The 15,143-nt window shown below is 48.8% G+C and overlaps 1 protein-coding gene across 2 annotated transcripts in view; it reads right to left on the bottom strand.

Moving 5' to 3' along the window:
• The window catches only part of ABRAXAS2 (abraxas 2, BRISC complex subunit), a 313,192-nt gene that overhangs the window by 120,041 nt on the left and 178,008 nt on the right, over positions 1–15,143 (bottom strand). The window lies entirely within an intron of this gene.

Below are 15,143 nucleotides of genomic sequence, written 5' to 3' on the forward strand. Positions count from 1 at the left end.
GCAACACTAGCCTGACCGAAACCCAGGATAGAGGCCGAAAGATGGGAATCAGGGCCTGAATATCCCGGACCCGCTGTTCCGGTGGATGGACCTGGAACTGCGCCGAATCGAGAACCGCTCCGATGAAGAGGAGCTTCTGAGAGGGACTCAGGTGCGACTTCGGCACGTTGATGGAAAACCCCAGCAAATGCAGGAGATCCGCCGTAGTCTGGAGGTGGGAGACGACTGCCTGGGGCGAGCCCGCCTTCAACAACCAGTCGTCGAGATAGGGGAAGACTGGAACCCCTGATCTGCGCGAATGAGCTGCGACCACCGCCATCACTTTCGTGAACACCCGAGGGGCACTGGTGAGGCCGAAGGGGAGCACGGTAAACTGAAAGTGCTCTTGACCCACCGTGAACCGCAGGTAACGCCGGTGGGCCGGCAGGACGGGGATGTGGAAATATGCGTCCTGCAAGTCCAACGCTACCATCCAGTCTCCCGGGTCTAGGGCAGCTAGAACCTGAGCCAAAGTTAACATCTTGAACCTTTCCTTCCGGAGGAAGGCATTGACGTTCCGGAGGTCCAAGATAGGGCGTAGGCCCCCTTCGCCCTTCTTGGGAACCAGAAAGTAGTGGGAATAACAACCACGACCTACTTCTGGGCTCGGAACGCGCTCGATGGCCCCCTTGGCCAAGAGGGCCGAAACTTCCTCGTGGAGAAGATTCAAATGATCCCCCGAGATACGGTGGTGCTGCGGTGGCATGGCTGGAGGGGTCGTCTCGAAGGGGAGGGAGTAGCCCCTTCGGACGATTTGCAGCACCCACCTGTCCGATGTGATGGACCGCCAGTGGAGCAGGTGATGGCGAACTCTGCCGCCCAATGGCGTGGAATGGGCCTGAAAGCTCGGACTAGGAAGGCTTTGAGGCGGATGCCTCCGGGGTGGATGTGGGCTGACCGCGTCGTCCTCCAGAACCGCCTCGGCGGAAACCACGTCCGCGACCGCGCGCAGGTTGGTTCTGCGGCTGGTGGTTAGGCGTACGTGAGGAGGCACCCCTTCCTTGGCCACGAAAGGGGCGAAAAGCGGAAGTTTGCGACCGCGGGGCCGAGAGGCCCAAGGACTTGGCCGTAGCCCGGGAGTCCTTAAAGCGATTCAGCGCACTGTCCGCTTTCTCACCAAAAAGGCGAGTGCCATCAAAGGGCATGTCCATGAGAGTGCTCTGGACATCACCCGAAAAGGACGTGGACCGCAGCCAGGCGTGACGTCTAAGCGCCACCGTGGTAGAAATCGCCCTACCCAGCGAGTCCGTAGTGTCAAGCCCACATCGGATAGCATGTCGTGCTGCATCCCACCCATCGGCCAGAGCCTGGGTAAGTCGTGTCTGGACCTCCTCCGGACACAGGGGCAGCACGTCCTCCACCGTATCCCACAGAGAGTGGGAATAACGGTCCAAGAGACAGGCAGTGTTCAAAGACCGCAGGCCCAAACTAAGGGAGGAGAACAGCTTTTTGCCAAACTGTTCCAGTCTCTTGGAATCCCGGTCCGGCTGGGCGGTCGGGAAGGAGGATTGGGAGGTAGAGGCCTGGATAACCAGGCTCTCGGGGGTAGGGTGTTGGGACAGAAAACTGGGGTCGCCCGGAGCAGGGCGGTAGCGCCTGGCGACGTTCCTGTCCACAGGAGGGACTGTGGAGGGCTTGGGCCAGGTGCCCTGCAGAACGTCAATGAGGGGCTCATTGAATTGCAGCAGAGGCTCAGTGGAGCTTGCTGCAGACTAAAGCACCTCAGTGAGGACGTTAGTCCTCACAGCCACGGCAGGTAGCTCGAGCCCAAGGGCTGCGGCCGCCTTGCGCAGCACCACAGAGAAAGCAGCACCCTCCTCCGAAGCCACAGTCGGAGGAGAAATGAATCCAGTGTCTGGAGAGGTATCCAGACCACTGGCCTCCCCCAGTTCATCTGCCCAGTCCAGTGACAGCTGAGCCTGACCGGCCATAGGATCCTCGGATCCCTCCCATTCGCCCCCGTCATCCGATTCCTGGTATGCAGGAGGAAGGATCGGAGCCGGGCGATAGACATAATGTGTCTCCAGCGGCGCCGAACGCGGCGTCCATCGACGCCATAACGGCGCCGGGCCCGGAGTGGGGCTGAACCGGGGCTCGACGCCGAGCGGAGCCGGCGTCGGGGGTGGTACCGGTGTCGATGCCGGCGGAGGAGGCGTGACGAGGTCGACCGGCGTCGGCGGGGACTCGGGAACGGGTCCCTAGGGCACTTGCGGCGTCGAGGCCGGAGCCATTGACGGCGGAGCCAGGTTCCTCATGGCCGAGAGGAAGGCACTGACCTCCGCCGGCGTCGCGTCAGTCCCAGGGACCGGCAGGTATGGGGACTTGCGCAGCGCCACTTGGATCCAGACGACCGATGATGACGTCGGCTGCGGCTCCGCGACCGATCCTTGGACCTCCTCCTGGACCGGGATCGAGAGGGGCGCGGAGCCGAGTGGCGAAGCTCGAGAAGCTTACGGGACCGCTCCCGTCTAGCCTTCGAGGTCAGGGCCTTGCAGTCCGAACACGACTCCGCGTCGTGGTCGAGGCCCAAGCAGTAAAGGCACCGGCGGTGATGGTCCGTAACCGACATCAAGCGGTTGCAGTCAGCACAGGCTTTAAAACCAGGCATCCTACCGGCACCGGAGTCGAGACAAGATCAAAAAGGATCAAAAAAGTTAGTCAAAAAAGACTAAAAGGGGTAGCTCTCCCGGATCTGCGCTTACTGGCGCGGAAAAAAGAAGAACTGACGTCAGCGCGCGAGGGCGGCGTCTAAGTATTCTGACGACGTCATTCCGGCGCACGACGCCAACGACGGACGCGGAGCCGCAGACGACGCCTAGCGACGCGCAAGGGGTATTGCTGACGAAAAATCTTCCGGATCCAGTCTGACGCCTGGGGATATTCTAAGGTGAGGAATCTAACTAACGTGTTTCTTTCAGATACTACTTAGCTGGGAACATCAGCCTCAAGGGCCTACCTGTGGTACGAGTGGGTGCTGGTAAGCTTTAAAGACAATCAGCCTTTTCACTAATAGGCCTGAGCATGTTCAATAAGAAAGCTTGCACGTACCAGAAAACCCAGGTGAGCTTGTTCAGGCTTACTGGTGCCAACAGCACTATCTAGGCAATCTGTCCACGTGCACATACTTTGGTAGCGTCCTGGCCATCACGTACAGTCTGGGCCAAGATCCTACAACACATTAGAGTACCTTTCTAACAGGAACTGTGTAAATAGATCTGAGGACTAGACTAGTCTAAGAAAACATGTGCTTTAAAAAGGAATCGAGTGTTCTGATTCTTTTCCAGAAAGATTGGTCAGAAAGTAATGCCGCTGACCTGACTTGTCGATGCCCAAACAATCTGGCTTTTTGATGTTGCACATTTAGTTAGGAAATCTGGATAACCAGGAGTCAGTCTGTTTCGCCTAGTCATAGAACAACTGATCAGAGGGCATAAGTGTGACTTGTACTAAATCACCATAAGAACATAATAAAGGCTTCATTGAAAGGCAGTGACGGCTCACATGAGTCAAGCTCTGGTTGAAAATCAGTCAATATTTTTGTCTTTGTCTCAATAGTGGGCAGCGGTAAGTTTAGAACTTCAGCTGCACTCCGAATTACCACTCAGAGTAGACACATCCTGCCTTTGGTGGCCCCGACAAAGAATCTGGCTCCATTTCAGGAGATGTGTCCAGTCTACTAGCATTTTGGAAATCAAATTACAAGGCATCATCATTATAATGAGGGGGGAGTCACACTCTCTAGATCAGTATACTAAGGGACATCAGGTGCTTCTTGCTCTGTGTGACAGTGATCTTGTGTTAGAGCCAGAAAGCAGAATAACTGGCTGTGTCTTATCTCATAGCGAGTCATCGGCCTGGAGCGGGTAAATGCCAGTTCAGAGTCAGAGACCAGAGTCTGGATCGGAACGCAAGCTGGTAGAGTCAGTTATGCCAGTACAGAAGGAACCAGTGTGGATTGATATGACAGGGTAAAGGCCAGGAACAGACAGAGTTGGCCAGGTAGTGGTTTCCAAGGGGGCATATGGCATTGTGGTGGACCCACTGGCAGCAGTCTGACTGGATACCCCACCAGCTCCCAAGGCCCCAAAGATACACTACAGAGAACTAGAACAGGGTCTCTTAGAAGGCTGCTATCTGCTGTAGGGTCACAGATGGCCTGGGAAATTCAGGGTGCACTGGAACAGGGTCAGATTTGGGTAACATCAGAGCATGTATTCTCTATCTTGACACCCATGCTGCTTTTTCATAGACTTCGAGTGGCGGATGAAGTTTAGTTCCGCTCAGCCTTCTTGTGCATAGTTTTTTAATTCGAAGACTTTGGACGGGAAGTGGACTTTTCACAGCTATGATTTTACAACCTAGAAGGCAACCGTCCCCGCAGGAGTTGGATCTGAGCTTTGACCATGACCTGGTCTTAGTTTCGGCTACATACAGCTTTGCTTCTTACTCCTGAATCGCCTTTGTATTGTACCTAAGCATTTGTATAGCAGTCACTGCGCCAATTTGGGGCACTGAAGTGTTTTTTGTTTTCAGCCAATATGGGAAGAGTTTTCATGTCATCGCAGATGAGCACAGAGGTGCAGTTACTGTATTATGGCACTCAGAGTCTGGCGGTGCAATGGGTGAAGGAATGAGACAGCTAGATGGAGAAATTATAAATTATAAATATATTAAGAACTATCTAGCTCAGTCAGGTTCAGCAGGATGCCTGTACAGCAAAAGGGTTGGGGGTACATTAAATAAGGCCTAGTATTCCATACAGCAACAAGTGCATGGAAGAGATGCTGTTGAATGAGTACAAATATTCCAAAAGGGCAAATGGTGAAGTAAGCAGTAGCCATCCACCATTTTATTTTTATATTATTATAAGGCAGGGACACTGTCTACTACCAAGCAAATACATTCCAGGAGGAAAGATGTGGAAGGGCAATCAAGAATGGCAACCTGAGTAGAACCAATACTAATGTCGAAAGGCCCAGGATCCACCTATTCCAGCTAGGCCTGAAGGAAGCCAAATGTTTGAGCAGGGGCCATGCCCCAAGCTCCTCTCAAACTCGAGAACCAGTCGAGTGAGCCGTAGGTTGGTCGTAACTTAGACCAGGCACATTGCATATGTGAGGGTGTGAGACACAGCGCTTGTTATGTTGCTGCCCTGAAAGTGGAAGAGCGAATCGGCTTGCCTTCCGTTACCCTGCTGTCCTCGCCCCACCATGAACACTCAATACTTTTCTTTGATCCCATAGAACCTCATTATTTTTAGTTTACATAATGAGTGATCATCCTAACTTTCAAGCATTTACTACCTGAACAACTTTCACTTTTTATTGAACAATGTTTCCAGGCTAAAAAGAGACAATGTTTTGAAAGGAGATTTAGCCTGATGCCATTATTTCAGCCGGGAGAACAGCAAGCCACTAATTTGGTAGTTCTCCATTTGTTCAATCTTAGCCAGGCTCTTCTCTGACCTGTGTGCCTGGTGAAAAACGTTTTATATATGCCTTCACAAGATAACATCTCTTCCGAGCACCATTGTCTGGCCCATTTCCACTCCACCTTTCCTATCCTTCCCTCCCACCACTTCGCCCTCTAGCTCCAACCCATTAACTCTGCTCTCCACTCAAGCCAGCTGCTTTTGAACTAAAACAGTAACCAACAGGTGGCATTCCCGGTCCTGTATAACTCTCAAGTCAAGTCCTCTAAATGGTGGCGCCAGCCAGCAATGTGTGAATAATGAGCCTGTGTTTCCCAAATTGTGGGTCAACATATATATATTTTTTTATTGTTTTGTTACCAGCACCAAAGCAATCATTATCACAGCACTGAATTAATACCGACAGTCCCCATTTGGAGTCGTGGTCCCCGTTAATTTGGGGTGACAGTTCGATGTTGGGTTCCCCAATGTCTCAGCAGTCTCTCCATGGGCCCAAGACCTTATCGAACTTTGCTGGGCAACCCAGTACCTTGTACACAGATTTCAGCCAGCATACACCAGTCCAAGACAATTTTTCACCGTACCTTCGTTGGAGACATCACACAACCCCCCATTCGGGCAATATCTCGCCTGGCCACTGCGAGTTCCATGTTGTTAAATAGTCTGGCATACTTAGACCCTCACTGATCACCTTCAAATGTCCAGAAGGGCAGTTATCGCTCTTACCTCATGTCCTCCAAGAACTCCGTAATACCCTGGCCCGCTTTTTGCCAGTAGGCCTGTATTTCGGCGCACACCCACAGGGTATGTAGTAATATCCCTGGTTTCTTTTAAAATCTCAATCTTTCCCATGCAGATCAGTTCTTGTTAAGTATGTGCGGTGTAGTATTTTACGTTGTACTCATCTAAAGCCAGCCTTGATGGCTACCTCTCTTGGGTGTCGATAGGCCACCCCCCCTCCTCCCTCCCCCCAAGTCCTCATCTGCCAGTATTCCCAGGTTGCATACCCATTTGCTATGTATTTTGTCAAGTGGCAGCTGCCTGTGGTACGGCAGTGCTTTGTAAATCAGTGAAACCGCATGATTGTGGAAGGAGCCAAAAGGACCAGATAATCAAGTGGGGTTACCTCTGGCATGTCTCACAGCTCTTCCATATAGTGTGCCAGTGCATGCTGTAACTGCGTATCAAAGGTATTGACAGTCTGCCATTTAGTGTTGTACTTTTGACACGTCAAAGTACCTGAAACCCTGTATACCAAAACATGTCTCTTGGTTTAGTTAACCAGATTAGGTCCCATTGTCTCCTGCCTTCCAGGGTCTTCAGTTCTGCCAGGGCTCCAGCTTCCCACAAGGGGGTCTCAAGTGTCAACTGCCTCTCCCACCCAAATCACCTTGTCACTGCTTTCCAAAGGTATACCACCGCCATGGACAGCATCAGGCGAGAAACAAACTGAGTCTGCTGTATAGATTGCGTACATACCCCTCTGGCTCCATTTCCTTTCTGTCTGCCCTCAATGAAGGCTCCTGGAGCTGTGAAAAGGCCCAGTCGTTCACCTATGGGTAGGGCTGAAAGGTCCAGGACCACCAGCAGGTCAGTTTCTCCTTCAGCCAGCGCTATGCCCAGAAGGAAAATGCTATTTACCCAGTATGCATCTGTTCTTGGCATATAAACCTGTAGACTCATATGCGTTAGCATAGATAGCCATCTGGTGTTGGGCCCAGATGTTTGCACTTTGTTTTTCTTCAGAGAAGTCTTTGTAGTCATGGAGGTAGGTGACTCCTCCCTTTGGTGATAATGCGCATGGCCATCGACTCCATCCCCAGATTGTTTTGCCGTGAGGGTTGATGATGGAATTAGTAAGAGTAGAAAAAGATGTCCAATTATAGTGCATCTAAGTAAGATAATACTGCAACAGATAAAGGTACCCGGAGAGGCGGGTGGGTGCATGTGAATCTACAGCTTTATATGCCAAGAACAGATGCATATTGTTAAGTAGCATTTTCCGTTCGAGGCATATGAGCTGTAGATCATATGCGTTAGCATAGACTATACAGCAGTTATCTTCCCAGCGGTTGCTAACTTGTATCTGGCGCAGTGATTTGAAATAATGTTCTTGAAACTGCCTGGCCCACACTAGCTTGTTTTGTTAACACATCTGAACAATAGTGCTTTGTGAATGGGTGTGGTGTAGACCATGTTGCAGCCCTGCAAATGTCATTGAAGGGTATGTTCCCTAAAAATGCCATAGAGGCCCCTAGTTTGCGTGTAGAGTGCGCTCTAGGGGGAATTGTCAAGGTGCGTTTAGCTTTGAGGTAGCATATGTGGATGCATTTAACTATCCCCCGTGCAATACCTGCTCTTGAAGTGGGATTGACGTTATGTGGTGGGGAGAAAGCAACAAAGAGCTGTTTAGTTTTCCTAAAAGATTTGGTTCTTTCAAAATAATAAAGTATCGCTCTTTTCACATCTAACGTGTGATGAGCATGTTTTGCTTCTGAGTCTGGTTAAGGGAAAAACACTGGTAACTCAATAGACTGGTTGAGGTGAAAGGTCGAAACTACTTTGGTTAAAATTTTGGGTTAGTCCTAAGAACCACTTTATTGGGGTGAATTTGTAAAAATCTTTCTTGTATGGTTAGGGCCTGGAGCTCACCAACTCTTCTAAGAGATGTGATGCCTATAAGGAAGGCTACCTTCCAAGTCAGAAACTGTAGTTCGCATTTATGCAAAGGCTGAAATGGCGGGCTCATGAGTCTTGTAAGGACTACGTTAAGATTTCAGACCGGAGAAGGTGGCAGTCTAGGAGGAATAATTCTTTTGAGTCCTTCCATAAAGGCTTTGATAGCAGGTACCAGAAACAAAGACAAGTGTTGTCTGTTTTGTATGTAAGCCGCTATTGCGGCAAGATGTAATCGTATAGATGTATATGCTAAGTTAGCACGTTGTAAATGTAACAGATGCAAATTATGATTTGAGTGGAAGCATCTAAGGGATTGATTTTATTGTTAGTACAATAAGGAAAACGCTTCTTACCAGTATGCATCTGTTCTTGGCATGTAGAGCTGCAAAATTATATACTTGAGCATAGATCGCCATCTGGTGTCGGGCTCGAATGTTTGCACTTTGTTGTTGTATTGGAAGAAGTTCTTTGTAGTCACGAGATAGGCGACTCCTCCTTAGGATGATAGTGCACATGGGCATCGACTCCATCCTCAGATTGTCTTTCGACATAAAGGGTGATGATGGAGTTTGTGAGAAACAGAAAGAGATGTCCATGTGTGATGTATCTAAGTAAGATAGCACTGCAACAGATAAAGGTACCCGGGGAGGTGGGTGGCCGTATATAATTCTGCAGCTAGACATGCCAAGAACAGATGCATACTGGTAAGTAGCATTATCCATTTGAGGCATATGAGCTGCAGAATAGATACTTGTGCATAGACTGTACAGCAGTACTCTCCCTAGCGGTGGCCACCTGTATATGTTGCAGTGGTTTGAAAAAGTGTCCTTAGTACAGCCTGGACCACACTAGCCTGTTGTTCTGCCTGCATAGCTACACAATAGTGTTGTGAAAGTGTGTGGTGTAGACCATGTTGCTGCTTTACAAATGCCATCCATGGGAATGTTCCTGAAAATGCCATAGAAGCCCCTATTTTGCGTGTGGAATGCGCTCTAGGGGGAGTGGGTAATGAACGCTTTGCTTTTTGGTAGCATATCTGGATGCAATTAACGATTCACCTGGCAATTCCAGCTTTTGATACAGGATTGCCTTTATGCGGTGGTGAGAAACCTACAAAAAGTGGTTAGGTTTTCCTGAAAGTTTGTATCCTTACAATGTAATAAAGGATAGCTCTTTTGACGTCAAGTGTATGAAGAGCCCGTTCTGCTACTGAGTCTGGTTGAGGAAAAAAGACTGGTAGTTCAACAGACTGGTTAAAGGTGGAATGCAGAAATGACTTTTGGTAAAAATTCAGGGTTTGTCCCAAGAACCACTTTGTTGTGATATATTTGTAAAAATGGTTCTTGTATGGATAATGCCTGGAGTTCACTAACTCTTCTAAGAGATGTGAACGCCACAAGAAAAGCTACTTTCCATGTGAGAAATTGTAGCTCAAATGTATGCAAAGGTTCAAATGGAGGACCCATGAGCCTGGTAAGGACAATGTTTAGATTCCACACTGGAGAGGGCGGAACTCTGGGAGGAATTATTCTTTTAACTACCATGAATGCTTTAATGGCAGGTACCCTAAACAATGACAAGTGTTGTCTGTTTTGTAGGGAGGCAGCTATGGCAGCAAGATGTTATCGTATCGATGTGAATGCCAGATTACATTTTTTGTAGATGCAGGAGGTAACAAATAATGTTTTGAATTGAAGCATCTAGTGGATTGTGTTGTTATTGCAGTAGATGACATCTTTCATTTCGCTGCATAGCATGCTCTAGTAGTAGGACGTCTAGCCTCCTTAATGATGTTCATATAGTCTGGCGGGAGATTGAGGTAACCAAACTCTAAGACTTCAGGAGCCAGATCGCTAGGTACAGTTGAGCTGGATGTCTTATCTCTCCATGGTTCTGCGTGAGAAGCTTTGAGGAAAGGTGCAACTTTTGATGTGGAACTACTGAGAGTTCCAGCAGGGTTGTGAACCATGGTTGCCGGGCCCATGTTGGAGCAACTAGGATCATTGTGAGAGACTGTTGTTTGAGCTTGAGCACCAGTAATGGAATGAGTGGGAGAGGCAGAAAAGCGTACGCAGATCTGCCTGACCAGTTCATCCATATCGCATTGCCTTTGGACAATGGGTGTGGATACCTGAAGGCGAAGCTTGGGCATTTTGTATTTAAATGTGTGGCGAACACATCTATGTCTGGGTGGCCCCACGTTTGAAAAAGCAGATGAAGAACTTGCAGATGAAGTTCCCATTCGTGGATCTGTTGTTTCGGACGACTGAGCAGATCCGCAATCTGATTGTGTTCCCCTGGAAGATGTTCTGCTAAGATGCTAAGAGGTATATTTTTTGAGGAATGGCCCATCTCCATATGCTTTGCCCTAGGCATGAAAGCTGCAGACAGAGTGTGCCCCCCCTTGTTTTTGTATATAGTACATTGCTGTCATATTGTCCGTACGGACGAGGACAAATTTGTGTACGAGATTTATTTGGAATGATTTTAATGCAAGAATAATCACCAGTAATTTGAGGCGATTGATGTGGAGCAGTTTCTGTTGATGGGTCCACATACCCTGAATGGTATGGTTTAAGAGATGAGCTCCCCAGCCGGTGAGCGATGCGTCCGCTGTTAGTACTATCTGTGAAACCGGGTCTAGGAACGGCCGCACTTTGGAAAGGTTTTGTGTGTTTCACCACTGCAGAGAGCGATGCGTGCGGCTGTCTACCAACACCAGATCTGTAAGCTGACCTTGAGCCTGGTTCCACTGATGTGCTAAATATTCCTGTAATGGACGAATTTGGAGTCTTGCATAAGGTACAATTAAAATGCAAGAGGCCATCATCTCTATTAGTTGCATAACAACTCGAGCTGGTGAGTGTTGAGGTTGAAATTTTGTTATGAGAGCTTGAATGCTGGCTATCCTGGCTGGGCTGGGGTATGCAAGGGCTTTTGAAGTATCTATTGTGGCGCCTAGATACTGTTGGGTGTGAGATGGTTGAAGATGTGACTTGGTGAGGTTTATTGTGAACCCTAAGATGTGCAGCAGCTAGATTGTTTTGTGTGTGTGGTGCACACAATCGCTGCATGACTTGGCTTTTTTTAGCCAGTCGTCGAGGTAAGGAAACAAATGAATGTGTTGTCTTTGCAAGTGAGCTGCTACTACTGCAAGACATTTTGTGAAGACTCTGGGTGCTGTAGTCACTCCGAATGGGAGCACTTTGAACTGGTAGTGCTGACCGTCCACTACTAACTGAGGATATTTTCTGTGAGCAGGGTGAATAGGAATGTGAAAGTAGGCGTCCTTGAGATCTAGAGTGGCAAGGAAATCGCCTTGTTGGAGCAATGGGAGGACCTGTTGAAGAGGGCCCATGTGAAAGTGGTCGGATTGTATGTACAGGTTTAATGGTCTGAGGTCTAATATTGGCTTGAGAGTATCGTCCTTTTTTGGGATGAGGAAGTAAAGGGAGTAAATCCCTGTGCTTTGATGTTGTATGGGAACCAATTCTATTGCATGCTTTTGCAAGAGAGAGAATCTCTTGTTTTAGAAGCGTGAGATGTTCTGTGGACATCGGACATTGTTTGGGTGATATGTGTGGAGGAGTAGAGGTGAGTTCCAGGCAGTAACCATACTGGATAATTTGTGTCACCCACCTGTCTGCGGTGATGGAATTCCAGACAGGTAGGAACTGTGATAGTCTTCCCGCCACCGGAGTGGAATGTTCTGGGGGAGTGGAGGAAAGTCCTTGTTTTGTGCTAGGGGAGGTGTGGGTGTTATTACCGCAGCCTCTTCCTTTGTTATTTCCTCTGTAACCCCCTCTAAACTATCCTCTGTTAGAGGAAGTTTGAGTGGGGCTTTTGTAGGAAGAAGTGTTGTCTGTCCTAATGGTCTTGGAGGCGCCCCTATAATAGGAGCGACGAAAGGAACCACTAGTAGTTGGTGACTGTAAGGCCCCCATGGATTTAGCCGTTTGTGTCTTTTTTTCATCTTCTCTAAAGATGTGTCTACCATAGGTCCAAACAAGTGTTCTTGATCAAAAGGCTGATTAAGAATTTGAGACTGTACCTTCTGTTTAAAACCAGATATGCGTAGCCATGCGTAGCCATGCGTGCCTGCACAGTAAAACATTGTGTTAACGGCACGAGATGCTGTTTCCGCTGCATCAAGAGCACATTTGATAGAGGTGTTTGTAATTAGTTTTCCCTCTTGAATGAGGTCTTTAGCTTTAAACCTATATTGTTCTGGAAGATGTTGCACAAGTGTCTCAAGCTCATCATAATGCGCCCTATCATACCTGGCCAACAAAGCTTGGGCGTTGGCAATGCGCCAGAAATTTGCCGCCTGTGACACAACCCGTTTACCAGATGCGTCCAATAATTTAAATTCTTTATCCCGAGGAGGGGCATCACCTGTTTGGGAATTTGCCCGTTTACGGGCATTTGACACTACCAGAGAATCTAGAGGGAGCTGTCCCTTGATATAAGCTGGATCGTTTGGAGCTGGTTTATATTTTTTATCAACTCTGTGGTTGAGAATTCTAGCCCTGACAGAGTCTTTAAACACATCAGGGGCATCTTTAATCATACCTTTTAACATAGGTAAACTACTTGTTGACTTTTGTGATTGTGTAAAAGTCGCTGATAAAAAATCTTCCTCCAAAGGGTATGAGTGTAATTCTACCCCATGATATGTGGCTGCTCTATTTATGAGTTACGCAAAACCTATGTTGTCGTCTAGAGGGGATGGTTTAGATGGGTATGAGTCAGGCTCAGGTATATCTGGGACATTATTATAATGGTCCCAAGGGTCAGGTTGTGGGATACTGTGGATATCATCATCCCCTTGTGGGTCTACATCCCCATCCCCAAAGTCATCTTCATCATCTTGTGGTGCAGGTGAAGAAGGAAGCAGTGGACAGTGTACTGGAGAAAGTGGTATAGTTGGAAGATTTGGAGGGAGAGAGGAGGGTCTGAAAGGTGAAGTTGCTATGTCTTACTTCTTTAAGGGTATCTCAGGTGTCTCTGGGGTGTCCAATTTCCTCTTTTTAGGTAGTATTGTTGTGACATGACCGGTAACAGGGTCAATGCGTAGAGTCTTTTGTTTCGGATCCGAGGGATCTGGTTGAAACCGTTCTTTTGAGCTATTGTCTGTTTTTTGGCACCAACACCTTTGGTTCCGACTGGTGCTTTGGTTTAGGTTCTGTAGCTTGTCTCCTTGTGCTTTGGTGGAGTTTGAGTCCGAAATCTTTTTCGGCTCCGAGGATTTATGGACTTTTTTTGGTTCAGAGGGCTTGTCGTCCTCGGTGTGTTTCGGTGCCAAAGCGCTCGGCGTCAAAGCCGCCCTTGGTGTCGATAGAACAGGGCATGGCACTGTCTCTGGTTTTAGCTTTTTTTTCGGTTCTGGAGACGGTTTTTAGGTACCGCTATGTGGCTGGCTTGATCCCGAGCCGGCTGAAAGCTGGTCTCTGGACTTTGGAGCTGAGCCCGAGTGCGGAGCATCTGAAGTATTATCGCGGTGTCGGCCTGAGCCTTATATTTTGTTTTAGATGGGGCAGTGGTCTGGATCTGGGTACTCGCGATCCGTTGACCTGGAGTAACCGTCTGATCCTCGGCATCTGACTTGTCGGCCTCGGAGACGCTGATGTCTTCATCCTCCGGTTCTTGTTCTTCGGGAACATCGGGCCTGCATCGAAGATGTTGTCTGGCGCCGAGATAGTCGATCGAGACATTATGTAACGTCGAGCCCGGCGATCACGTATGGTCTTCTTTGATCTGAAGGAAGCACAGGCCTCGCAGTCTTTGTCCTCGTGTTCTGGAGAGAGGCAAAGGTTACAGACCTCGTGGAGATCAGTGTGTGGGAATTTAGCAGCACACAGGGGGCATTTTTTCAATTGAGTTCTTTCCATTGACTGCAGGGCTTGATGGCGCAGATGGGCCCAACGGACAGCGCCGATCACCGGAATCGAAGGTCTTGATGAATTTTTGGACGCGCGTCGAAAGGGAACGTGACCGAAACAATACCGTCGAGCGGTGAGGGATTGCGCGTCAAAGGGGGATCGAGTACGACACCGACCCAGAGTGCAGCAATTTACATCCGAACCCGATGCGCTCGCCTCTTTCTCACACGGCAAACTGATCTTGGCAAGCAGGCACTGGTGCACCAAGAGTAGATAGTCTTGAATTTTTCTGGGTGATGTCTCCTTACCCAGCTGGGAAACTAGTACAACAAAAAAGGTACACAGTTCCTCTGGTCGGAGAGAGAAGGAAGAGTTAGACTGTCATGTGTATGGGGAGGGGGGAGGGGGAAGACCCTTTGTTGGAACTAGGGCTCTCACACACCCAGCAAGCTAGGTGTCGTGCTTCATCATTTGAGCCTGCCCCTCGTCAGGTCGGCGCTGCAATTCCTGACGGGCTCCCACGAATGGGGCTCTTTGGCGGGGATCTTTTGTTCCTGCCGTAGGGTGCTGTGGGGGTAAGGGGCCCTAGAAAGTGTAGATGTAAAGAGAATATGTAAAATAGGTACTGTTGGTCCACAAATGAGGTTTATTCACGTGGTGAACAGCCTAATTAAAACCAATAGAAATTGAGGTGGGTATAAGCACTAGTGATTATGCAACTAGTTATGTATGCCCTACACACACAAAGATCAACATGTTTCGTGCCTTGGTAGCCAAAACAATGGTCACGGCACTTCCTCAGGATCAAGAATAAGAACTATCTACAATAAAGGTTAGTGTAAGTATCACATACCTAACAGGTGCTTGAAAGTAACCTATCCTGCTAACAAGGAATTCTTGCAGCAGTGACCGGCGGAGAAAGGACTCCAATATGGGTCCCGCGTCAGTGGACGCAAATGCTGCTGAACCTACCCCTGCCGCCGGACCTGGGATGGGTCCAGCTGGGAAACTGGCAGGCACCTGCCCCCAGTTCTTGTCACAGGCAGAGGTCTTGCAGTGCGTCTCCTCCTTGTACATCCCGACTGGCTGCTTGACTCCAAATCTGATAGCTC

Source organism: Triturus cristatus, chromosome 1_2 (assembly GCF_964204655.1).
Source record: "Triturus cristatus chromosome 1_2, aTriCri1.1, whole genome shotgun sequence".
Lineage (NCBI taxonomy): Eukaryota > Metazoa > Chordata > Amphibia > Caudata > Salamandridae > Triturus > Triturus cristatus.